This window comes from Trachemys scripta, chromosome 5 (genome assembly GCF_013100865.1).
Source record: "Trachemys scripta elegans isolate TJP31775 chromosome 5, CAS_Tse_1.0, whole genome shotgun sequence".
In the NCBI taxonomy this organism is placed as follows: domain Eukaryota; kingdom Metazoa; phylum Chordata; order Testudines; family Emydidae; genus Trachemys; species Trachemys scripta.
The window spans coordinates 16,486,212-16,511,217 of NC_048302.1; the positions used below are offsets into that span (position 1 = coordinate 16,486,212).

Sequence of the window (25,006 nt, forward strand, 5' to 3'; positions counted from 1 at the left end):
CCCCCCCCATCTTAACCTTGTATCCAATATGGACAAAGTAAATCACTTCATGTTAATTTGCTGCTGAAAGAATCCCTTCTGCAGATGGGTGTCTGACAGCACATGTACTCACACAATATAAAAGTAGCTAAGGACAGTCAATCATTTACTATTTGTCAAAGGTGCTATCAGCTAGATTTAGACTAGGGATGAGATACAGTGCTTGCCAAGAGAGAGTGGAGTAGGAAAACTACTAAAATGTATTTGTTTCAGATATGCTACAGTTAAAGGAATATAATAAAGAAAAGCATTGTAACAGGGTTTATTCACCACCAAACACTTCCTCATGGCTAGGCATGGCATCACAGTGTCCTTGTGGGGTAGCAGCCCTTATCAACAGTCACTCTGGAGCTGTGGTGGTTTCTTTCAGATAACTCATCCCTCCAGGGCACAGTCTTTAGCCCATTCCTTTGAGGGTCAGCTATCTAAACTAAAGTTCAAAATTATCTTAGAAGAAATAAAAAGCTTCCAGCCCCTCCACAGCTCTTCTTCAGCAAGGTCACATTCAGACTGCAGCCCCCCCGGACTCAACTACCCTTGTACACTGCTTCCTTGGGGCTAGTAGGGGAATCCAGTCCCAATCTCAATTCTGGGTTACAGCCCAGGGCCCTGGACTACACAGCTAAGTCAAATCATCTACCCATATTGCAGTTTTCCCTACACCATTTCCTTCCTTCCTTCTTTCCTTCCCTTCTAGATCTCCCAATCTGTTCCCTGGGTACTTACTCAAGCCCCTGCAGGCACCTTTTGACTCCCTGCAGTCTCTTTTCTCCAGCCCTTCCTCAGCTGGGCCCACTCAGTAATTAAACCTGAAATCACCTAATTTCTCTCAGGTGGGGCCCATTCTGTAATCAGGGCTGGCTTCCTCGGGGACTCTTTATTATTATCTCAGAGCTCTGGATGATCTCTGAGAGTTGGTCTCTCTCTATATATACATATATATGAATTTTATTGTCAGGCTTTGGCTCTGATCCTCTTACACCAATCACTGTAACTGACTTCTACTCTGGGTTATCTGTTTTCTTTTCATGATATTGGGCCAGCCAATGGTGCCATGTTGCATTCCATGACCTGAGAATCTGGCTCATTGTTTTCATGTTGGGCCAGATTCTGTCCCCCTGACGTTGACTAGTACAATACCCCACAAGCAAGCCCCATTGAAATCAGTGTTCGTAGAGTGAGGTATTACTCAGTGTGAGTAGGGGTGGCAGAATCTTGCCTATTATGTCTAATTATTCTTTCTACATGTAGCAATGTAAATTAAAGGCTGTTTTCTAAAGATTACACTTTTAAAAGTAGATTTTCTCCCTGCCTAATGCAGCTGCTATCTTGTCCTTAAGATGCAGCATGTTACAGTCACTGTGTTTTCTCTGTCATGGAAAATTTTTCTTTGTTCAGTCTTTGGGCCCAAATCTGAGAAGTGCTCAGCACCCACTAGTTTAGTGGGAGTTCAGGGTGATCAGGACCTTGCAGGAAGTGGTTAGTGTCTCTTAGGGGTAAACCCTTTCTTTGATGTTTTCCCTTGACCTGAAATGAAAACAAATCTAGACCTAAGAGTATGTTTTACTCTGTGAGTACGAGCATGAAAAACATCATTCCTGTGACGTGGAATCACCTTTCCCATAGCCTGTGGAGGTTCTTCACCTTGTGTAAGATTTTGTGTTTAGGTAACAACTATAGCACCTCTCTCTTGTCTATTTATGTCCTTCTGCTTGTACGTCAGTCTGTGTTGTGATCCTGTATGTCATATCAGCGCACTTACACTTTCTCATACATTATACAAAGAAGTATCTGACAGATGTTCAAGGAGCAGATTTATACATGGGGAGAATTGATGCATTCTGACTTGCATATTTAGTATGTTTCTGAAAGTCATAAAATTTCAACATAGAAGATAGTTTAACATTTTATTATTTTGCAAATGTCAGTTGAATACATGCTGCAATTATCTGTGCATTTGACCATCCCCAGCATGAACACATAGTCAAGTAATTGAAAACAATCACCCTGCTAGATATGAAATTGTTCTTTTGTGAAAGGAGTTGTGCTGAAGGGTTGCCACGTTGTCAGAAGTTCAGATGAAGATAGGCCAAGATGAGCTTGTCTCTTAGCCCCTCAAGGGAAATTAGGATTACAGGGGTTTAGTTGATGGCCCTTACTGGTTATCTAGCACAGTTTTGGTCTAACAGGGAGATGAAGCTGTCTATAAAAGGAAAAGTACAGGCAAGTTTGACACAGAGCAAGAGAGAGGAAAAGAAGGAGAAATGATGTGGGAAATATGCCATGAATTTTGTTATGGTGCCATAATTGTTAGATGAACAGTAGAAGTAAGGGAAATCTAGAAGATAATTATTTAGACCTAGTTGGAATGTCTGTTATTTTCTAAAAGGTATTTATGGACTGGACAACCCAACAGCATTTGGCATTTTATAAAACCCCTAGCTTTGTGAAACAGTTTTTATGATGGTGGCAGTACAAGAAACATAAGAGTGTCTGGTAGAATGGAGAAAACATCCTCCCCAAAACAAAAATGGTGGAACAATAAACTGGGTGCCTTGTATAAATATACAGGGATGAACATGAAGAAAAAAGACACTAAAGATTGTGAAAAGAAACCACCACAGGAAAAATATGTATCTCGCTTTCTGTGTTTTTTGACAGGTGGGATATGAATTTGCTCCATGGTTAAGAATCGAAAACAGATCCAAAAATCGGTAGGTATGCTTCTGCCAGGTCCAGTTATAAAGTTATATAGCCAAAATCCCATGAGCAGGTCTAAAAATGGGATTTTTTTTCCCCACAAAAAGAGTCGGCGCCAGCCTTGGCCTTGCTGACTTTTTTGGATTCCTATAGATGCCAACAGACTTGGCAACAACAGTCTATTTGGATGATCTACATCTGCTTTTTCTATCCTATGCTTTTCCCAGGTTAATCGTTACTGATGGGGAGTTTACATAAAGCCTCTGAAGATAGTATGTAAAAGTGAAGAGTTAAAATGGCCTGCTTGAAGAAAGGTTACATCACGTTGCTTCTATGCTTTGGCTGGGCCAATATTTTTCTTGCCCATTCTTTCAAAGTAAAGTGTTTACACTTTATATACTAACCTCTAGTGTTTTTATTAGAGCAATTTTCCCTCTCAGCAGGTCATCCAAATTTGAGAATTATAGAAAAACCATGGTGCTACTTGTTTGTATTATAGTGTAATATATACCACCATTTTCAATTCTGTGTGGCACGTTATCGAATGCAATGAAGGACGGGATCATATCTGGGTTAGCCTCACTCCATATCGGTTTTGCAATTTTGACATCAAACTGATTTACCTTGGTGCTTCAGAACAGCTAGCGTGCACTCTGATTGATCTTGGCTTTAGAATTTGGCAAGGAAAAGTGGTCAAAGGATAAAATAAGATGGCATGGATATGGAATTGACAATTTTGCCATTAGTCAAACAAGCACCATTTTGTTCATTGTGCAGAAGATGACAATTATGTAATAGCAACTTGGAATGCACCAGATGGTGCATAGCTTTGCCCTCTTGTTGGTGAACCACATTTCCTTGGGCAATGTAGTAGTGTGGGGTACCTGGACTGCACCTTTTAACATTATCTTGAGCACTAGATAGATACCCTGTACTTGGGGAAAGGATCACTACACATTATTCTGGCCCTGTATCTGCCTAGTCCTGAGAACTCCCAAGTTATTGCTTTTAGTTAGGTGCAGCGCTTGGTTTCCATTGCTATTAGTCATTGAACTACCCTAATTATCTAAGAATCCAGGATTGTTCATTCTAATCCAATATGTTCAAAACATTTGGTAGAAAGTTGTTAATAAGGATTAAGAACAAATCAATACTCGGGCTTTTTTTTCCTTAAGCTTGAGGACATGCTATACATTGTACATCTTAAGTTCATCTACTGCTGCTGATCTACCACATATCACTACTGCTTATGACATTAGAAACAACTTGCTATGGAAGTTATGAGGTTACAGAAAAGGGAATGCAAATATCCCTAGCAAGAAAATGAGGCAAGAAACACAGAACACATGAGGCCAACTCTCATCAAAGTTCAAAAATCTGGCTTTGGTGGACTATTTTGCCCCTCAGCCTGCTGGGTTGGCATGCAATAGCTGCACCAGTGCTTTAGTGGTAGAGACAAATGGAGTTCCTATACACCTCATACATTGGTTGTCACTTTCTGCAGCACAGACCTTTCTAGTGGCTGCATCTGCAGCCCTCCATTCTGTTGCAAAGAAAGGCACGACAGAGTCCAAGGGGCATAGAGACTTCCCAGCACACACCCTGCTCTCAGCACAGTACAGCTATTCTGCTTGTATTCTGGTTTGGTATAGAAACAGAGGATAGGGCAGCATGTGTGACTTAATAGAGTGGTTGATTAGTTTCTAAAATGTTTGGGAGGTTTTCTACACTAGGAGGTGCCAGCTTTCATTCTTTTCCACAGCAAAACTGAGGAAAATTGAAGGACATGTCATCTGATCTTATGAGGTCTTGCCCAAGAAAAGCAAGTATGTCTTAGACCACTTCACCTTTTTACATTGTAAAGACAGTCTCCCTTTGTACAGCTTATAGCCGGTCTAGAGTATCTTCTATCCTGAGATGCACAACTGAAGGAGATAGGCCTGGGAAATACTTCAGTAACCGCAACACATTTTCAGTGTGTATATTTTCCTCACAGAATGTGCTTGAACTGTTTTAAACATTTTGCTCAATTTTACAAACGGTGGTTACAGCTTTACAAAAGGAAATATGATCTTACATATAATGTACATGTACAATGTAGCATGTGCAATATAAAGTAAAGTTTCCTGACCAACACAATGTTATAACAAACATATACATGTGGTACTCAGTTATGGCTCAAAGAGTGGGAGGGGGAACTGCACTGCCTGAGTGGTGGAGATATAGAACGTCACACCAGGAAAATGTTACATTTCTTCTGGGAGGCTTAGATCCTCAATAGCTGAGCACATCTTTAGGAAACTTGCGGCCAGAGGCGGCACTGGCCCTGGCCTTGAGGCCAAGCAAGTCAGTATGTACAGCTTTCCTCTAGGTGTCTTCTTAGGGAAAGGACCCAGAATATCCACAACTACATGCTGAAATGGAACCTCAATTATGGGGAGTGGGTGGAGAGGGGCTTTGACCTGGTCTATGGCACCTGGGAGCCATAGACACACTTCCTCAAAGTCTAATTTCTTCATTACCCCTATAGTGCAGAGGAGAACCTCCTGACAACCATTCCATCACATTGAGTTTAAGCTGTGCTACGTGGAAGAATCTTTTAATCTACTTAAGAGCCATTTGATGTTATCCATCATCTATGAATTTAGGTCTTCCTGTGGGAAAGCCAACCCCAGGTAGATAAAAAGGGAGGAAAACGCCACTAATACATCCTCACTTAAGCGCACCTTTATCATCCCACTAGCAGACAGGAGGAAATAGTTGACCCGATGACTTCTGCACAGAACACAAAATCTTTCCACACAAAGCGCCTCAGTGTCTGCATCACTTCTAGGGCTTTGTCAGACCTGCCTTCCGGTCCTTATCAGCGTGGTTCCATTAGAGCAGGGGTTCTCAAAATGGGGGTCAGGACCCCTCAGGGGTTTGTGAGGTTACTACATGGGGGGGTTGCGAGCTGTCAGCCTCCACCAAACCCCACTTTGCCTCCAGCATTTACAATGGTGTTAAATAAATACAAAAGTGTTTTTAATATATAAGGGGGTCCCACTCATAACCTTGCTATGTGAAAAGGGTCACCAGTACAAAAGTCTGAGAACCCCTGCATTACAGCCACCCTGACAGAGCTACCTCAGGCTGGAACAATGGATGCTGGGCATGCAAAGCTTCAAGTAATAAAAGCGACCAAAAAATGGTCTCATTCATATACTGGGTTTGCAGTTTTGTTCATTTGCTTTCAGTACCCCGTAACTTATTCCCCTGGGATTTCACCCTGGTGTGGAATACAGATGCCCCACACCCCTGGAAAGTCATGGGAGAATGGGGAGCGTAGCCCATGACAATCTGAGGGCTCTGGTAAGACTGCTTTCTCTGCTTTGCAATTGTCTTTCAAAAATTTGAAGCCAAAAATCTCAAATTTCTTATAAAAGTGTAGGAAGACTTGAGAGACTCTAACCAAATTAATCATTCCACGGGGAGGCAGGAGGAAATAGTGGCAGGTTTGTCCCCAGCTTTCATTGTAGAAACGGATGAGGCTCTGGCTTCCACAGAGAACACAACATCTTCCCACACAGACTTCATGAGTGTCTTCATCAGTTCTAGGGCCATGTGAGACCCCCACTTTGGGTCCCCAACAGCCTGGTTCCATTACAGCCACCCTACCAGGACGGCCACAGGCTGAAACTATGGGAGCTGGGGTTGTGCAGAGCAACCGACTGCATTGTTTCAATCATATATAGGGTTTGAAGTTTTGTTCATTGGATTTCAGCGCCCTCCGCTATAACAATGGTTCCAGCCCCTCTGGATAGCTATTAACATACAGGTTTACTGAAAGAGGTGATCTGGATTTCCTCCCATTACCCAGTATTTACTCTTTTAACTTAGCCTCTCCTTCTAGTATTAATATTACTTATTTCCCTCCCTCCTCAATATCTTTTCCTGGGACTTCACCCCGGTGTGGAATATTCATCCCCACACCCATGGAAAGTAATGGGAGAAAGTCTGCTTTCTCTGATTTTCAGTCTCTTCTATAAATTTGAAGCAAAAAAAATCTCAAAATTTCTTATAAAAAGTGTTTCCCAACTCTTCGTCCACTAACCAAATTAACATGCACAGAAATGTTTTCATGGTTTCTTCATGTGATTTTTCCTTTTTAATTTCAGCAAAAATAGTTTTCCTGTTGAATTAAAAACGCATTTCCCTGCCGCGATGGAAATTCCATCACAACACTCTGTGATAGGGCTTGAAATCTAGAAAATGAAATGTGACCACAGGAAGTGAAGAGAATTAAACAAACCAGAGGAGTATCCCTACCCAAGCCAAGGGGAAAGCAAAAAGACAGGGGACCAGCAAAAATGATGAACACTGAATTTGATTTTTAGAAGATTCTTTGAGTTATTCCATCCCAGACGCACACTTGTTAAAAATACATAGTATGACTTCTATTCATAATCTCCTTCTGACCACACTGTGAATCACAATCATCCATGTGGGTACCTCTCTAGCATGTTACTGATGCTCATCCTGTTTTATGAATTACTCTCAATTTTTCACTATTTTTCCTGCTACTTGGAGTGATCAACTGGACATGATATCCACAGCTTTCAATTGCATCTATTCTTCAGCCACAGGATGTATATTAAGATCTGGAACTAAACAATGAGATAAGGTTTCATTTTCTCAGAGCACTCTATTTCCTATGGTTTACTAGAAGGAAGATACTGATGCTTTCTGCTGTCTACATTTTAAATGTGCTTTCTAAATTGGAGGAACTGGGTAAAGTTGAGATTTACCAACATGTTTGGGAGGCCTAACTCTTTACTTGCACCTTTACTTCTCCCATGCCTAGCAAACTTTAAATATTCCTAAACAATTTCTGTCTCTCAAATGAAGGAGGTTATGAATCAGAAGTGCACTGTCTCACGAATTGAGGTTCTTCTCCATATCACTTTGAAACTGTAGATGATCTTATTAAATTATGTGTTTAAATTAATTCACCATAAAAAGCTTGAGGTAACATGGTTGTGTATTATCATGGGTGGTCAATTTCACAAAAAAAGGAAATGTGGTAAAAACTAGAAAAGAGCAAGAAAAACAGAAAGAAAAAAACTGAAATCTTCAAGAAGGAAAATCTTGTAAATAGAAAGTTTTAGAAACATTCTCCAACCAAACACTTAAATTCAGAGACATAAAGGAAAGACACGGCAGTCTACGTAGACCCCTCAACAAATTCCAGGCTCAAAGTTCCACACAAAGAAAAGGACTGTATAGACATCATCAGGACCACCAGGTGTTTGCTGGCATGCTTGTCTCGTACTGCTCTTCTCCACTAAAATCTCATCTCGGCTCTGTACCATGCTTCACTTCCAGCAGAACAAAATGAACAAAGAGAGCTTGGAGCTTCTGAAGAAAAGGAACAGAAATTTCCCCTCACAATGCATAAATGAAAGGGCAACTTTCAAGCCCACTCAGGTTGTTGTCTAACTTCCAGTGTCGCAAAAGGAGAATGCCAAGAGATCCTCCAAGAGATCTTCAACATCTTTTCAAAAACCTCACCCAAAGTGCCTGGGATGGGACTTCCAGAATCAGGTTCCAAAGTGGACTTTACCAGCAAATTCAGGGGCTGGAGGCATGTTTGAGAGCACAGATGAAGAAGGACTTAACCAACACAGAAAGGAAGGACCTCCAGCTCACCAGTCAAAGAGTGAAACAATACTTTCATGGGATAGATGCTTTCCTGAAAGAAAAGCCTGTGTGCCTGGGAGGTCATTTACATGGAAATACCCAGCTGTTTTGTACTGGTTGACAAACTCACAAGAAGACTTAGTAACTAAGGTACAGTAGAAAACTTTCCCCTGCAATAAATGAATTAACATTAGTGTCAATTAAACAGCTGAACAGTGATAATGGATATCTTAGAACTCTGATTGCATAAGGCCTGATCCTTCTTATACAGGGTCAATGGCCAAATAGCAACTGATTTTCATGGCAGCAGCTTCAGGCTCTTCCTGTCCTCTGCTGGAAATGGATTTTCAGTTACGTGGATTTATTTTTCTGTGTTTCTACTATTATTTATTTTTGCACATCTTCACCATCTCCTACCTATCAGGTGCTGTTTGCATTAGATAATTGGCAGACCATGCAACGAAAGTAGACATATCTGGAATCCTTGGTCACCTCACCAGCTCTTCGGTCATCAAAGAATTATATCTCCTCCCCCACCCCGCACCTATCTCCAAAGTACTCTGACTTTTATGTATGTAGTGTTCTATTATGATCATGGTTGCTATTTATTAATCTGTCCTCATCTGAGCTCTTTCTTGTATTCTAAGGCTTGAGATGTTTCCTAGAGACATTCATAAAAAATATGAACATACCATAAGATTTGAGATTATTAGGGGTAGAAAAGATTTTCATTTAATTTATTAACATTAATACAATGGAAAATTTATTTTTTAACCTTTGTGTGTCAACCAATTCCTATTTCATTCCAGCTCAAGATACTGCCACTACTGAGATTAAAACAGCTAGAGGATACGTTCCACCATGCAGTGGAATCCCTCCAATCTGATGATTCCTCCCAGAGTGACTTCTAGCACTCCAGAACACTTGACCTTGAGTCATGCAATTGACTCTCTATCACACAATTTCAACTGCACAAATTACATTTTATGGGATTATAGTCTGTTCATTTACTTGGTGTTTAAAATGCAAAATGAAGAATATTGATGCAAAAAAACAAACAAACAAAAAAAAAAAACAATCACCAGACAATTGTAATTTTAAAAGAAAGGGCTGGGATGTTAAACATTGTTGACATTATGTGTTTGCTATATATTTCTGTGGTTCAACACTTCTCTGATCAAATTTTATCTTGGAACCCTAACATGCAGCATAGCCACAGTATAACGCATGTGAACTGGAACAGCTTCCAAACAAAGAGGCGTGGATAATTTTCCTGTAATGTCAGAACAAAGAGAGATTTCAGGTGGCCTCAATACGTTCTCAAGCCATGAATGTCCCTGAAGGAAAATCCCAGGTGAGAATCCAGGAAGTCTTCCAACATATTTCCTGCTGCTTTTGCAAAAATCTCTCCCAAGCTCGCTGAGGCAGGAGTTCCATTCAGAGAGTCCAGTGGGGTATCTGGAGACATGTTTGGTTGCAGTGATGTGAAACGGGACTCTCTGACCACAAAATGGCAACCTATAGTGGTAGTGATTTGTATTAAATACCTATTTAACCAAAACAAAAACAAGAGAATAAAAAAACCCTGTAATTGTTCAGCCTTAAAGCCCCACCTCCAGAGAGTACTCATGCACGTGACTAACAAAGTATGTGACCCATCCCAGTGATAGTGTTCAGAGCGGTAGCCGTGCTAGACTCCAACATGAAACTGCAGAACTGGAATTAATTTGCAAACTGGACATCATCATATTAGGCCTAAATAAAGACTGGAAGTGGTTGGGTCATTACAAAACCTAAACTTAATTTCCCCAATACTAATTTCCCCCTACTGTTACTCTTGCCTTCTTGTCAACTGTCTGAAATGGGCCACTCTCATTACCACTTCAAAAGTTATTTTTCCTCCCTTGGTATCCTGCTGTCAATTGAATTGTCTTGTTAGACTGACCTCACACTTGGTAAGGCAAATCACATCTTTTCCTGTATTAATACCTGCTCCTGTATTTTCCACTCCATGCATCTGATGAAGTGGGTTCTAGCCCACAAAAGTTCATGCTCAAATAAATTTGTGTTAGTCTCTAAGGTGCCACAGGGACTCTTCGTTGTTTTTGCATCCCAGTGATGTTAGTGCTTCAATTTGGGAACATACTTAAATATATTTATGAATCAGTGTTCCATATTAAAATAAATAGTTACTGAATGATAATTAGTCTTTCCATTCTACCAGACCACGCACCACACCTGAACTCTGACTCCTTTTCCTCTTCTACCAGGTTACTTGTCCCCCCCCTAAACTTGTCAATTTGGATGTTTGGTGTAATAGGCGGTTGTATTGGAAGAGGCTAGATTGGTGCCCTGCTCCCCACTAATCAAGATTGCATGCACCCCTTAACACACACCAGTTAAGAGCATTTGTGCTCCCAGACCAAATTCATTCTTGGGCGTACACCACAAACAAAAATGACATGTGAATAATGAGAGCAGGAAGAGTCCATTTTGTATTAGGATTATCAAAGTTTCACTATGCCACCTCTAAATTGCAGCTTTCAGTTTGAGGGAATACATCAGTCAGTTACTGCCCACAAAAAATACTGAATTCTTCTGAAAAAGTCTAACACCTCCAAACCTATTCAGTTGGGGAAGAGGGGGAGGAAGAAAGAACTATTTCAATTCATTCTATCAGATCTTTAATAGTAAAAAAAAAAAAAAAGGGGGGGGGGGGCAAATGCTGAGCAGAGAATTCATTTGAGCTCTTTTACAATATCACCTGTATCATAAGGAGCAGCCATGCCTGTGGGGAATCCCAGCTCACATTTCTTGAAAGAGGGGAAAAAATTGTGAATATCTCCCTCTGAGATTCTCCCACATTCTTCCACTCACGGGCAGGAGGAAGGAGGGGAGGGTTCATCCGTCGACTTCCTCATGGAATTGGCTGTCATTCCATCTCCAGACTCAGCAGATTCTATGGTTTCTGCACTGATCAAAAAGGTCTCTCCAGACACAGAGATCTGCAGCATCTGTCTCAGCTCTGGTCCCATTAGATTCCCTGCCCCTGTCCTTTCAGTGCCAAGTAGTATTTTCAGAACTACTATTCACTTACACAAAACTTGGTAGAGAAGTGGATCCTTGCTAGATCTGATGCCACCAGCAGGTTCATTACCATAATTTTAAATGTTGGATTTAGGTAATTTTTAGGCATTGTTCATGTTAATTCTGAAAGTTTAATACATTCTGTACACCAAACTGGTTGTTGGTGGCAAGGAGCACACAAGCCTGATTTGGAGGGTGTGGAGGGGTGGCACCAGTTGGTCAAAAAACTGAGGGATAGAATTGCTGACTTGAGTGTACACAAGCCTGATTCATATGGCTTGATTTGTTTGTGTGCATGTCAGGCAGGGCAGGAGGGGATCTGTCTGTAAGACTTGTGAATTCTAGTTGATATTATGAAGTTGTTGTCATGACATTTCCTAATCATAGGAAACCTCTTTCTATGTGTATCCATCCTGTTGGACAGGACCTACAGCAGGAACTCACTAGGCTGAGGACAATGGGAAACTCTTAACTTTAAAACTACGTTCTAATGACAATATACTTATGCTAAGTAGGGAAGCAGTTTGGCCAAGCTGGTGTTCAGGAAAATGGGGGTTAGGAGTGGAAAGTTACTGAAGGTCAACAAAGAGGCAGCTGACTAAAACAAAAGGTTCTAAAAGAAATCACTGAGGGAAGATCCACAGGGCATTTGGGCAAGAGGAAGGAAGGGGATGAACTGGCTAAGGTCAGGTTATCTGAGCTGGGGGTAGAAGGCTGTGTTTTTGTACATACAAGTGATGCATTGCAACAGAAGGATGTTGGATCACCCCAAGTGACCCTGATCCAGGCCCACAGAACGGTCTAGTGTGTTGAGGAAACTGAGGCAGGGAATTGTGTATAGGGTTTACAATTTTTGTTCCCATCTGTGTATTTTCTGTGTGATTAAGTAAATGGCAATAGTGTGTTAGAATCCTGTGCAAAGTGTCTGGGTGTTATAATCTACACTTACTAAGTGGCCCCTGGAAGAGGTAAACACATGTACATACATACAATAGGATGACCACACTCCGTAGATTCTAAGCTTTGTAATGATACCTTACAAGAGACCTTTTGCATGAAGCATATTCCAGTTGTACTAATGAGTGTGAATATAATGTATTTTCATAAGAGTCATATAGAATGCAATGTGTCAGTACCTTTCTATTTCCTCAGAAACACCCTCTAAGACCCACTCCATTTGGATTAGGAGAGACAGATCGTCCAGAGATTTAACATTTTTGACACGAGAAGTCATTCTTCCGCTCTACTCTGCGCTGGTTAGGCCTCAACTGGAGTATTGTGTCCAGTTCTGGGCACCGCATTTCAAGAAAGATGTGGAGAAATTGGAGAGGGTCCAGAGAAGAGCAACAAGAATGATTAAAGGTCTTGAGAACATGACCTATGAAGGAAGGCTGAAAGAATTGGGTTTGTTTAATTTGGAAAAGAGAAGACAGAGGGGACATGATAGCAGTTTTCAGGTATCTAAAAGGGTGTCATAAGGAGGAGGGAGAAAACTTGTTCACCTTAGCCTCTAAGGATAGAACAAGCAGCAATGGGCTTAAACTGCAACAAGGGAGGTTTAGGTTGGACATTAGGAAAAAGTTCCTAACTGTTAGGGTGGCTAAACACTGGAATAAAATTGCCTAGGGAGGTTGTGGAATCTCCATCTCTGGAGATATTTAAGAGTAGGTTAGATAAATGTCTATCAGGGATGATCTAGACAGTATTTGGTCCTGTCATGAGGGCAGGGGACTGGACTCAATGACCTCTCAAGGTCCCTTCCAGTCCTAGAATTTATGAATTTGCTCCTGAGATCCAAGTATCCCAATTTTTTATAATGTGGTAGGCGTGTTGGGAAAATGCCACGTCTGGTTTCCACCTTAGGGCTCTGAACCACCAACGGGCATGCTCGGGTGGTAGCCCCATCCTAGTTCTGGCCTTTTGCTTAAAAAGTTGGTACTCGTTCATGTGATCTTTAGGCATTTCAGCTGCCATGTCTGTTAGGGGTCCACTGAGTTGTGGCCTTGGCTCCACCATATACTGGTCTGTAGGGATGTTGTACCCAAGGCAGGCCCTTTCAAACTGTTCTAATAAGGCCTCTGTATCATCGCCTACCTTGCAGGTGCGGAATTTCTTGGAATAGGGAACGGTACCTGAAGGAGGATTGTTAGGGCTACCCGGTTGATCCAGTTTAGCCCTTCCTAGCTCCAAGTGCTCTGCCTCCAAGCACTCCATCCGTAAGAAGAAATTCCTGTCTTCCACAGTTAGAACTCGGTATGGGTCCATCTTGACACCTGGATCTTGGTTTGGGGAAGGTTGACCATTCCCTCTGGGGAAATCTCCGGTCCCCTATCCCCTTCCTGCATTTCTGTCATAGAGCTGTATGTCTGGGTCTGTCTTCTCCGTGGCGTGTTGCTTTGGGAAGACCGGTTGCTCTAGGGTTTTGTTGCCCGACCATAACCTCGTGCACAGGGCTGCCCTACTCTAGCCTAGCTATTTTGTTGCCACAAAGCAAGAAAAACAAAACAAAACTGCTTGTTGGACTCTCTGGCTTTGCAGGCGGAACTCTTTGTGTGCTTGTTCCCCCTCAGGTGAAAAGAAAACTAAAGAGCCTTCCTGGCTATGCAGACTGCCAAAAGGAAAAATGTGTCCTTTTAATATTCTGAGGTCTGTGCCTCTGGTTCAAAATGATCCCACCGCTCTGCCACCATGTCAAGGCTGATTCCCCACTCTGACAGTTTGAGTGCAGAAGGTGGGGGGAGGGGGAGCCCGCAAAGATTCTAAAAATTAATACTGGCCACACCAGGCTTGTATTAAACTCCCTAGGTTACAGCTTTTCTCTGACCTTGGATTAGTAGATGCTGCCACCACCCAAGTGCAGAACCCCTTTGAGAGCCCAGGAAGGAACACTTGGGAATGCCTTCTTGTGGGATACCCTCGAGCCCTTTCACTCCCCCTCCACGGAAGAGTTGAGAAACAAAAAAGAACTCAGCTGTTGCCACCAGCGCACTAAAAAACATGTGCACAAACCTCTTAAGATACAAAAATACAATCCTGTTCTTAAAAAAGGTACATTTTATTTAACAAAAGAAAAAAAGACATCCAAAAACTTAGGCTATTGCTAAATTTTAAAAGAGCAACTAAAAGGATTAAGCATCAAGAATAACTTCCTTGAGGTCCATCTTTAAGGTTACAAGCAAAACAAAAGCACCTGGGATTAGCACAAAGAAGTCCACAAGCCATAAAGAAATAAAAAGAGAAAAACCTAATCGTGCCTTCCTAGGCATTTCCTGATCTACTTACACATCTGGGGTTTCAAATAGATAGTTTCTAGGTATGATACTGATGATTTTTCATACCTAGCCCCAAGATTCTTAGAGCATAGCTCAGGGATGGGCAAACTTTTTGGCCTGAGGGCCACATCGGGGTTCCGAAAGTGTATGGAGGGCAGGTGTAGTGTATTAAATTGCTCCCCGTTGGAATGTGCTATTTATGGTGTACTACTTACAGATGCCAGTCTGGGGCTCCATAAGTAGCACATTCCTATGGGTAGCAAATACAATACACTACACCAGCTCTACCGTTTTTGCCGCCTCAAGTGGCGAAGCAAAGGGGAAAAAAAAATAATAATAAGATGCCGCAGCAGTGCCATCGAAGGAAAAAAAAAAAAGCTGCTGCCGAAGGGGGGCAGGGGGGGGGGGGGAAAGAGAGTCGGCGTGCTGCCCCAAGAACAGATGGAGTGCCGCCCCTTCAGATGTGCCGCCCCAGGAACCTGCTTCCTTAGCTGGTGCCTAGAGCTGGCCCTGTTGATGAGAGGTTACATCAAGTTGCTTCTATGCTTTGGCTGGGCCAATATTTTTCTTGCCCGTTCTGTCAAAGTAAAGCGTCTACATTTTATATGCTAACCTCTAGTGCAGGGGTCTCAAAGTCCCAGCTCACGGGCCATCTGCAGCACGAGAACCTCCCCACTGCGGCCTGTGGAGGAGCGACACAGGCAGACACGCGGCTGGTAATGTTTCCTGGGGGCGCTGCCCCTCCCCGCACCCTGCAGTTCCCATTGCTTTGGGGAGAGGGACAGAGATACCATCATTAGTTGCTGGGCAGAGTCAGCCAGGGAGGCAGCATCATTTTACCACAATGAATATAAACAAGTGAATATACCGAACAACTATCTGGTGTACACCTTGCTGCAATCCTGTATGTTTCAACTGCTCAGTCACGGAGGCCAAACATCAACAAACTTACAGAACTGAAGTATTGTCAGGTGTCTGGCAAACACTAAAAACTCTCTGGCAGGTGAAGAATTGTATAAAGTTGTATGACGTTTTATTATTACTAAGAATTTTAAATAAAAAAATACAATATAAACATTTTCTTTCTGAACACCATCTTCCGTGATATTTTTGGCATGCTAGGAGGATTTGAGGACTGTCACGGGCCCTAAGGTAAACTGAGTTTGAGACCCCTGCTCTAGTGTTTTCATTAGAGCAATTTTCTCCCTCAGCAGGTCATCCAAGTTTGGGAAATATAGAAAAACCATGATTCTACTCGTTTGTATTATAGTGTAATATACCACCATTTTCAATGCTGTGTGGCATGTTATCAAATGCAATGAAGTATGGGACAATATCTGGGTTAGCCTCACTCCATATCGGTTTTGCAATTTTGGCATCAAACTGATTTACCTTGGTGCTTCAGAACAGCTAGCGTGCACTCTGATTAACCTTGGCTTTAGAATTTGGCAAGGAAAAGCGGTCAGAAAAAAGGATAAAATAAGAGGGCATAGATATGGAATTGACAATTTTGCCATTAGTCAAACAAGCATCATTTTGTTCGTGGTCATGCACGTACATTATGCTTCTGTGCAGAAGACAACAACTATGTATTAGCAACTTGGAATGCACCAGCTGGTGCATAGCTTTGCCGCCTTGTTGGAGAACCACATTTTCTTGGGCAAGGTAGTAGCGTGGGATACCTGGACTGCACCTTTTAACATTATCTTGAGCACTAGATAGATACCCTGTACTTGGGGAAAGGATCACTACACCTTATTTTGGCCCTGTATCTGCCTAGTCCTGAGAATTCCCAAGTTTCCATTGCTAACAAAAAGCAATAACTAAGTGCTCCACCTATTAGTCATTAAACTACCCTAATTATCTAAGGATCCAGGATTGTTCATTTTAATCCAATGTGTTCAAATACTTGGGCTTTTTTTCCCTGAAGCTTCAGGACATGCTATACATTGTACATCTTTAGTTCATCTACTGCTACTTATCTACCACATATCACCACTGCTTATGACATTAGAAACAACTTGCTGTGGAAGTTATGAGGTCACAGAAAAGGGAATGCAAATATCCTTAGCAAGAAAACGAGGCAAGAAACACATGGGGCCAAATGGTGCGACCTCTCATCAAAGCTCAAAAATCTGGCTTTGGGTGGACTATCTTGCCCCTTAGCCTGCTGGGTTGGCATGGAATAGCTGCACCAGTGCTCTAGTGGTAAAGACAAATGGAGTTCCTATACACCTCATACATTGGTTGTCGCCTACTGCAGCACAGACATCTCTATTGGCTACACCCATAGCCCTCCATTCTGTTGCCTCAGTGTATCACCTTCAGTCCAACGGGCTGGTGAAGAGGTTCAATGGGACCCTAAAGATGATGCACAGGACTGGGACAAATATTTACCCCACCTGCTGTTCGAGTACTGGGAAGTGCCCCAGGAATCAACCGTGTTCTCTCCTTTCGTGTTGCTGTATGGGAGGAGAGTGAGGGGACCTATGGACTTGTTGAGGGACGAATGGGAGGGGAAGGCCTCCGCCCCTGGAAAAAAATCAGAAGTGGAGTATTTACTGACTTTCCGGGAAAAGCTAGCTGAGCTCATGGACTTGGCCGGGGAGAATTTAGCCAGGGCCCAAGGGAAGCAAAAGATCTGGTATAACCGCTCAGCGCATGCCCACTCCTATGCTACTGGGGACCAGGTGACGTCTCTCATTCCCGTAAGAAAAAAAAACAAACTACAGGCTGCCCGGGAGGGCCCTTTAAGGTCATTAAGCAGCTGAATGAGGTAAACTACGTAGCAAAACCCTTGTGGCCAGAGTCGGGCGCCGACACAATGAGAGTTCATGAAAATGTTATATTTCTTCTGGGACGATTAGGTCCTCAATAGCTGAACACATCTTTATGAAACTTATTCAACATAAGAATAGCCATACCGGGTCAGATCAAAGGTCCATCTAGCCCAGTACCCGGTCTTCCAACAGTGGCCAATGCCAGGTGCTTCAGAGGGGATGAAGAGAACAGGTAATCATCATGCGATCCACCCCATCAAACATTCCCAGCTTCGGGCAAACAGAGGCTAGGGACACCATCCCTCTTTCCAAAAGATTTTGCAATTTAAAGCAGATTCACCCAATCCCTTTATGGTCATCACAAAGACACATGTACATATGCTGGACATGGACGTTAGAGAAGCAATCTGTTACCAATAAGAGGAACATCTTTTACCTTTCTAGTTGGACTCTCTGGGCCAAATGTTTAACAGATCTCCTTAAAGGCTTCCTCAACATTTGTAGGCAGATTTATTTGTATGGAAAATTGGTCAGTTACATGTAGTTTATGGATTTGCATAAGACTTTGTACAAATGCAGAGGTTTGGCCCCCAAAAAATCTGTTAGCTAGCACTCAGACAGGAAACTAAAACCTACTTCTAAAGCAGATAGGTAATTTATTTACTGGCTTTGAAATATTGGCTCCACCTCTTCAGTATCCACTGCCTGTCCATTAGTCCTTCCCAGAAGGTCAGTAACAATAATATCCACTTTTATAAATAGGATATTTGCATGCCAAGAAGGGACACCATCAAGGTGAGTTATCCTAACTCCCTACAAGATGTTACCATGTTGTAACAGACCACGGACTCATCGGCGCAGCGCCTCCTGGTGGTCATCCACGAATTCGCTCAATTTCAGCTCTTGGAGCATCCTCTGCTGGCCATCTCTCACCTGCCTCAGGCTCCCCGTATCCCTCCAGGCCCCCACATCCCTCCCGGACCCCAGTGCCCCTTACCACAGGGTTCTGTAGTCCCCAGCAGTCCCCACACTCCCAGGGAACCCCTCCCCCTATGCCCACCTTGCTTCAGTGGCTACTGCCAGTTCTTATCTAGCCCCCATTGTCTGGGGCAGATTGCAGTCAGTAATGGCCACTCATCACTGGCAAGGGGGTAAGACCAGCTGCCTCTGCCTGGGCTACACCTCTGCAGCCCCAGTACCTCTTTAGGCCTTAAACAAGGCCTGAGCCTGGGGAGTTGCTAGGCGGGAGCTCCCCAGTTCCTATTGCCTTTCCCCAGCCCTACTCTACTCTGTGTCAGGTAACCTCTGTTCCCAGGCAGATAGGCCCTTCCCACTCCAAGGCTGAAGTGAGACTAACCCAGCTCCTCCCTAAGCCCTTTTAACAGGGCCAGGTGTGGCCTGACTGGATGTGGCCACAGCTGTGGCTGCCTCCCCAATCAGCCCTTAACCTTGTTTTCCAGGAGCGGGGTAGCTGCCCTACTACACATGGATATGTTAAATTGAGGGGAAAACAGTCAGTAAAGAAACAGATTTGTGTATTATACTTCCAGCTATGCACAACAGAAGCAGGAAACAACCCCCCTGCCCATCCCAGATGAAGCCCTGGCTGCAGCAATACATGCTCTTACCTGCCACTCTACTGCCTCAATCAGCCCAATCGAGATGAAGCTTCAACTGGTCCAGCATGTTGGAACAACTCCTGACAGCATTACCTTGGCAACAGCTTATTAGGCCATGTTCAACACTCTGCAGTGTCTCCCCAATGCAGGATTTGCTTTGAGGTCCTAGCCCTTATCTATAAAGACACAATAATGTGAGTTAGATCAGGGGCTCTGTGCAACCCTTCAAGAATACACCAATTCACACAAGAAATATGACTGACAGAGCTTGGAGGGGAAAAAAACAACACTCACTGCACAAGTTACACTTCCCTCTGGAGCCGAGAGCCCTCGCCTGTGGAGCATCCCTTTGCTGGAGATCAGGAAGAGTCCCTATATTTTACAAAATAAAATGCTGGAACATCCTTGAAGGCCTGCCCCCAATAGAGGACAATGGGGCAAACTTCAAAATGTGTCCCATTCCATAAATACACAATACATCCCATAGGGCTCATTTTCTATACAGCAATGAACAATTTTATTTTTTTAAATAATGGTGTTAACCACCTATATAAAGTACTATGATGATGGTTGTTTTACTCATGGCTAGGGTAGATACATACCTTGCAGCAGTTGGACATGGCACCAGCTGCACAATTACCTAGTGCTTCTATTTTGTGAATTAGACTGGGGGGATGTGATCCTTCATTTGGGTTTATTTTCTTGTTTGGGGAATCACGGCTTGCTATGCCAGTGAGCAATTGAGTCAGGTGATCTCAGGTTCCTGTGCATGTACAAATGAACTGATGTCTGCATGGATATGTTCTGCTGTTCAGCATGTTGAGAGTGACACACACACAAGCAATCCTGAACCATGCAGATCATAACCTCAGACTGGTAGTGAGCTGGTGAAAAAGGAGTATTTAAGAAAGCATATAATTTCAGGAAAATTAAAGTTACAGTTTTTGGAGGGAGTAGCCAAATCGGAGCTAATGAAACGGAGTCAATTAGACATACATGGTTGGATGGTCTCTACACTATGCTGTTTAAGACCCTCTATCAAGACTTTCCAGGGCTTGGCATTATATCTGGGAAGAGGAAGAGTTCTGATCTTAGGTTGAAATAATCCTGGGAAATGTAGTTCAGCAAGGGACTACAATCATTTTAATTAGATGAATTGCAGTATCAAGTCTGTTCTATTACCCTGAGCTACATTCCTTCTGCCTTTGAAGAACATAATTAGGACACTGACAAACATTTAGCACCAGATTTTCAAAAGGCTAGAATGGTGGGAGTTGGCAGGTATGGAGCACTTTTGAAAGTCTGGCCACATCACTAAAGCACCCAAAGGGGATCGGAGCTCTTGAAAATGTGGCAACTAGGGATCAATTCTGCTACAGCACACACTTTTAGTATCTTATTAGTAAAGTTTCCCACTGAAATCAGGGGGACAACTCATGGAATGAAAGTACTGCTTGGTGAATGTAAAGGAGAGAGGAAGCCAGCCCTTAATGCACGGAATGTGCCTTTTCTAGTTTGGAGTTTATTTATTGTTCCAAGGCAGCACAATCTATGTAGAATAAAAAAATAAATAAAACACAACCAAATTTGGGCTAGGCCAGGAGCTAAGTATATCCAAATCTTAGCAGCACAATTATTTATATGACTTACCAGCAATACTTATCCCATCCAAAAAAGAAGTTTCAAGTAGGCAATCTTTGATTTCATTTTGTATGAAATTTTCTCCAAAGGACCTATGGAATATGGAAGTAAAGATTTCAAAAGCAAGTGCAACCTGTAGTGATCCCTCTCCCTTCCTTCCCCCCACCCCCTTGCTCAACCTTGTATCCAATATGGACAAAGTAAATCACTTCATGTTAATTTGCTGCTGAAAGAACCCCTTTTGCAGATGGAGGTCTGGCAGCACATGTACTCACGCAATATAAAAGTGGCCAAGGACAGTCAGTCATTTACTGTTTGCCAAAGGTGCTATCATCAGTGAGACTGCCTTTGAAGGAAGTAGATTTATTTGGGCATAAGCTTTCGTGAGTAAAAACCTCACTTCTTCGGATGCATAGAGTGAAAGTTACAGATGCAGGCATTATATACTGACACATGGAGAGCAGAGAGTTACTTCACAAGTGGAGAACCAGTGCTGACAGAGCCAATTCAATCAGGGTGGATGTAGTCCACTCCCAATAATAGATGAGGAGGTGTCAATTCCAGGAGAGGAAAAGCTTCCAGCTTCCATCCAAGACACATCACACGATCCATTGTCTACAGCCAAGCCCTAAGATACAACCGAATTTGCTCCAACCCCTCAGACAGAGACAAACACCTACAAGATCTTTATCAAGCATTCGTAAAACTACAATACCCACCTGGGGAAGTGAGGAAACAGATTGACAGAGCAAGACGGGTACCCAGAAATCACCTACTGCAGGACAGGCCCAACAAGGACAATAACAGAACACCACTGGCCATCACATACAGCCCCCAGCTAAAACCTCTCCAGCGCATTATCCACGATCTACAACCTATCCTAGAAAATGATCCCTCACTCTCACAGACCTTGGGAGGCAGGCCAGTCCTCGCTTACAGACAACCCCCCAACCTGAAGCAAATACTCACCAGCAACTACACACCACACCACAGAAACATCAACCCAGGAACCTATCCCTGTAGCAAACCTCGTTGCCTACTCTGTCCCCATATCTACTCTGGAAACAGCATCACAGGACCCAACCACATCAGCCACACCATCAGGGGCTCATTCACCTGCACATCCACTAATGTCATATATGCCATCATGTGCCAGCAATGCCCCTCTGCCATGTACATTGGCCAAACCGGACAGTCCCTCCGCAAAAGAATAAATGGACACAAATCGGACATCAGGAATGGTAACATACATAAGCCAGTAAGTGAACACTTCAATCTCCCTGGTCATTCTATTACAGATTTAAAAGTCACTATCATTGAACAAAAAAACTTCAGAAACAGACTTCAAAGAGAAACAGGAGAACTAAAATTCATTTGCAAATTCAACACCATTAATCTGGGCTTGAATAGGGACTGGGAGTGCCTGGCTCACTACAGAAGCAGCTTTTCCTCTCCTGGAATTGACACCTCCTCATCTATTATTGGGAGTGGACTACATCCACCCTGATTGAATTGGCTCTGTCAACACTGGTTCTCCACTTGTGAAGTAACTCCCTGCTCTCCATGTGTCAGTATATAATGCCTGCATCTGTAACTTTCACTCTATGCATCCGAAGAAGTGAGGTTTTTACTCACGAAAGCTTATGCCCAAATAAATCTGTTAGTCTTTAAGGTGCCACCAGACTCCTTGTTGTTTTTGTAGATACAGACTAACACGGCTACCCCCTGATACTTGAAGGAAGTAGGAGCTGGACGTAGACTCGGGCTGAGATACAGTGCTTGCCATGAGGTGTAGGACAAGAGAGAGTGGATAAGGAAAACTACAAAAATATAGTTGTTTCAGACATGCTGTAGTTAAAGTAATTTAAGAAAAAGCATTGTAACAGGGTTTACTACCACTTCCTCATGGCCAGGCATGGCATCACAGTGTCCTTGGGGGATAGCAGCCCTTGTCAACAGTCACTCTGGGGCTGTGGTGGTTTCTTCAGATAGATAACTCATCCCTCCAGCCAGGGCACAGTCTTTAGCCCGTTCCTTCCAGGGTCAGCCATCCAAACTAAAGTTCAAAACTATCTTAAACGAAATAAAAAGCTTCCAGCCTCTCCACAGCTCTTCTTCAGCAAGGTCACATTCAGACTGCAGCCCCCTCACTGGGCTCAGCTACCATTGTACACCACTTCCTTGGGGCTGGTGGTTAGGTTGGCATAACTACGTTGACTCTAGGGTTACCAGATGTCCCGATTTTATAGGGACAGTCCCGATTTTTGGGTCTTTTTCTTATACAGGCTCCTATTTCCCTCCCACCATCTCTTCTGATTTTTCACATTTGCCGTCTGGTCACCCTATTCGACTCTGAGGGGTGTGGATTTTTCACACCTCTTAGAGACGTAGCTATGCCAATGTAAGTTTTCAGTATAGATCAGCTTCCTCCCTCCTCCCATGAGTCTGGCTGCTGGTTCAGTAGCAGTATATGGTCCAGGAAAGATGAACTCAGGTTCTGGTGAAGTCTCAGGGCTCAATTACCCTACTGTGATTGCACATAGTTCTAGCCCAACAATGTGGAGGAAAGCCACCTCATCATCATCATCCCCCTTTCTCAGAATTTCAGTAGTGTGCTGCAGTTTGTGGATTTAGAATTCAGCAAAATAGAACTGCACAATTCTGTAATACTGGTATTTTAATATAAAAAAAACAAGGACATTTAAATGCATTTATGAAGGGATCTTGCATTTACATCTTAAAATTAAAAATCAAAGAGACAGGAAATAAAAGGTTTAGGTTCTGATATTAATATTAATTTGGTCAAATTACCAGTATGTGGTGTTCTGGATTATTAGATATGTTATTGAATATAGCCCATGATAACCCACACTATGTATTACACATCGTATGTGCAAAGTAAGCATATTAAACTCTACAGCAATGTGTTAGAACCCTTTACTAATCACAGCATGTGCAGTGTCCTGGAGCAATTTGATCTCTCACAGCTAGCTGGGGAGTGGGTTTGTGTTTGCAATTCTATTGGAGGAGGTGGGTTCTATTGCTGACAAGTTTTACTGGGAAAGAAGAAGTTCTATTAGGTGCAGGTTCTATAGAGTGGATTGTATGGGGCAAGTTTTTTTGGGAAAGGGAGGTTTCTATTGGGTACAAGTTCTATGAAGAGAGGGGGTTGTTTAGTGGGAGGAGATGGGATTTCTATGAGTGGGTTCTATCAGATGAGAGAGGAGTCCCCTGGGACAGGTTGCATAGGGTATGTTCTATGGGTGAAAAGGAACCGCCCCCAGGACTCCCCTTCCCCTCCCATAGAACCTGATCCTTCCCCATGGAGCCCCACCTGTAGCCCTCCCCTCTCTCCCATGGAACCCACCCCTAGGACTCCCTCTGGAAAGTGCTATGGGGTGGGTTCCATGGGGGAGGATCAGGTTCTATTGGAGAGAGGGTAGTCCTATGGGGCAGGCTCCAGGGGGCAAAGGCAAGCTCTGTGGTGGGAGAGAGGAGCGCTGTAGCGCAAGCGGCAGGTTCTGTGGGGGAAGAGGGGAGTGCTGTGGGGTGGGTGGCAGAGGAGGTTCTGTCATGGGAGAGAGGAGTGCTGTGGGTCAAGCAGTAGGGTTAGGCTTTGTGGAGGGGAGAAGGGAGCACTGTGGGGCAAAGGGCAGGTTCTGTGGGGAAGAGGGGAGTGCTGTGGCATGGGTGGCAGGGGCAGGCTCTGTGGTGGGAGCGCTGTGGAGCAAGGGGTAGGGATAGGTTCTGTGTGGGGAAGAGGGGAATGCTGCAGGGTGGGTGGCAGGGGCAGGCTCTGTGAGGAGAGAGGGGAGCACTAGGGAACAGGCTCTATGTGGGAAGAGGGCAGCGCTGCGGGGGCGGGTTCCTGAGAGCAGGCTCTGGGGGAGAGGGGAGCGCTAGGGACAGGTGCTGTTGGGGGAAAAGGGGAGCGCTGCCTACGGGGCAGGTGTCCGAGGGCAGGGACAAGCTCTGGGGGAAAGGGGAACTCTGCGGGGCGGGTTCCCGAGAGCAGGTTCTGGGGGAGAGGGGAGCGCTAAGGTTGGGACACGTTCTATTGGGGCAGCGCTCTTCTCTCCACCCTCTCCCCTCTTCCGGAGCGCTGCGGGGCGGATTGCAGGGGGAAGGGGAGGCTCTAGGGGTGGAGAGGGGAGATCTGCGGGGCGGGTTGCAGGCGGAAGGGGAGGGT

General features: G+C 43.7%; 1 protein-coding gene across 1 annotated transcript in view; it reads right to left on the reverse strand.

Annotated features, from left to right (window-relative positions):
* LOC117877966 overlaps nt 1-20,874 on the reverse strand; it is a 44,235-nt gene extending 23,361 nt beyond the window's left edge. Inside the window, exon 1 of the mRNA XM_034771701.1 lies at nt 20,827-20,874. The gene's annotated coding sequence lies outside the window, so the exon portion shown is untranslated. The remainder of the gene's footprint in view (nt 1-20,826) is intronic.
* Between the last annotated feature and the right edge of the window lie 4,132 nt (nt 20,875-25,006).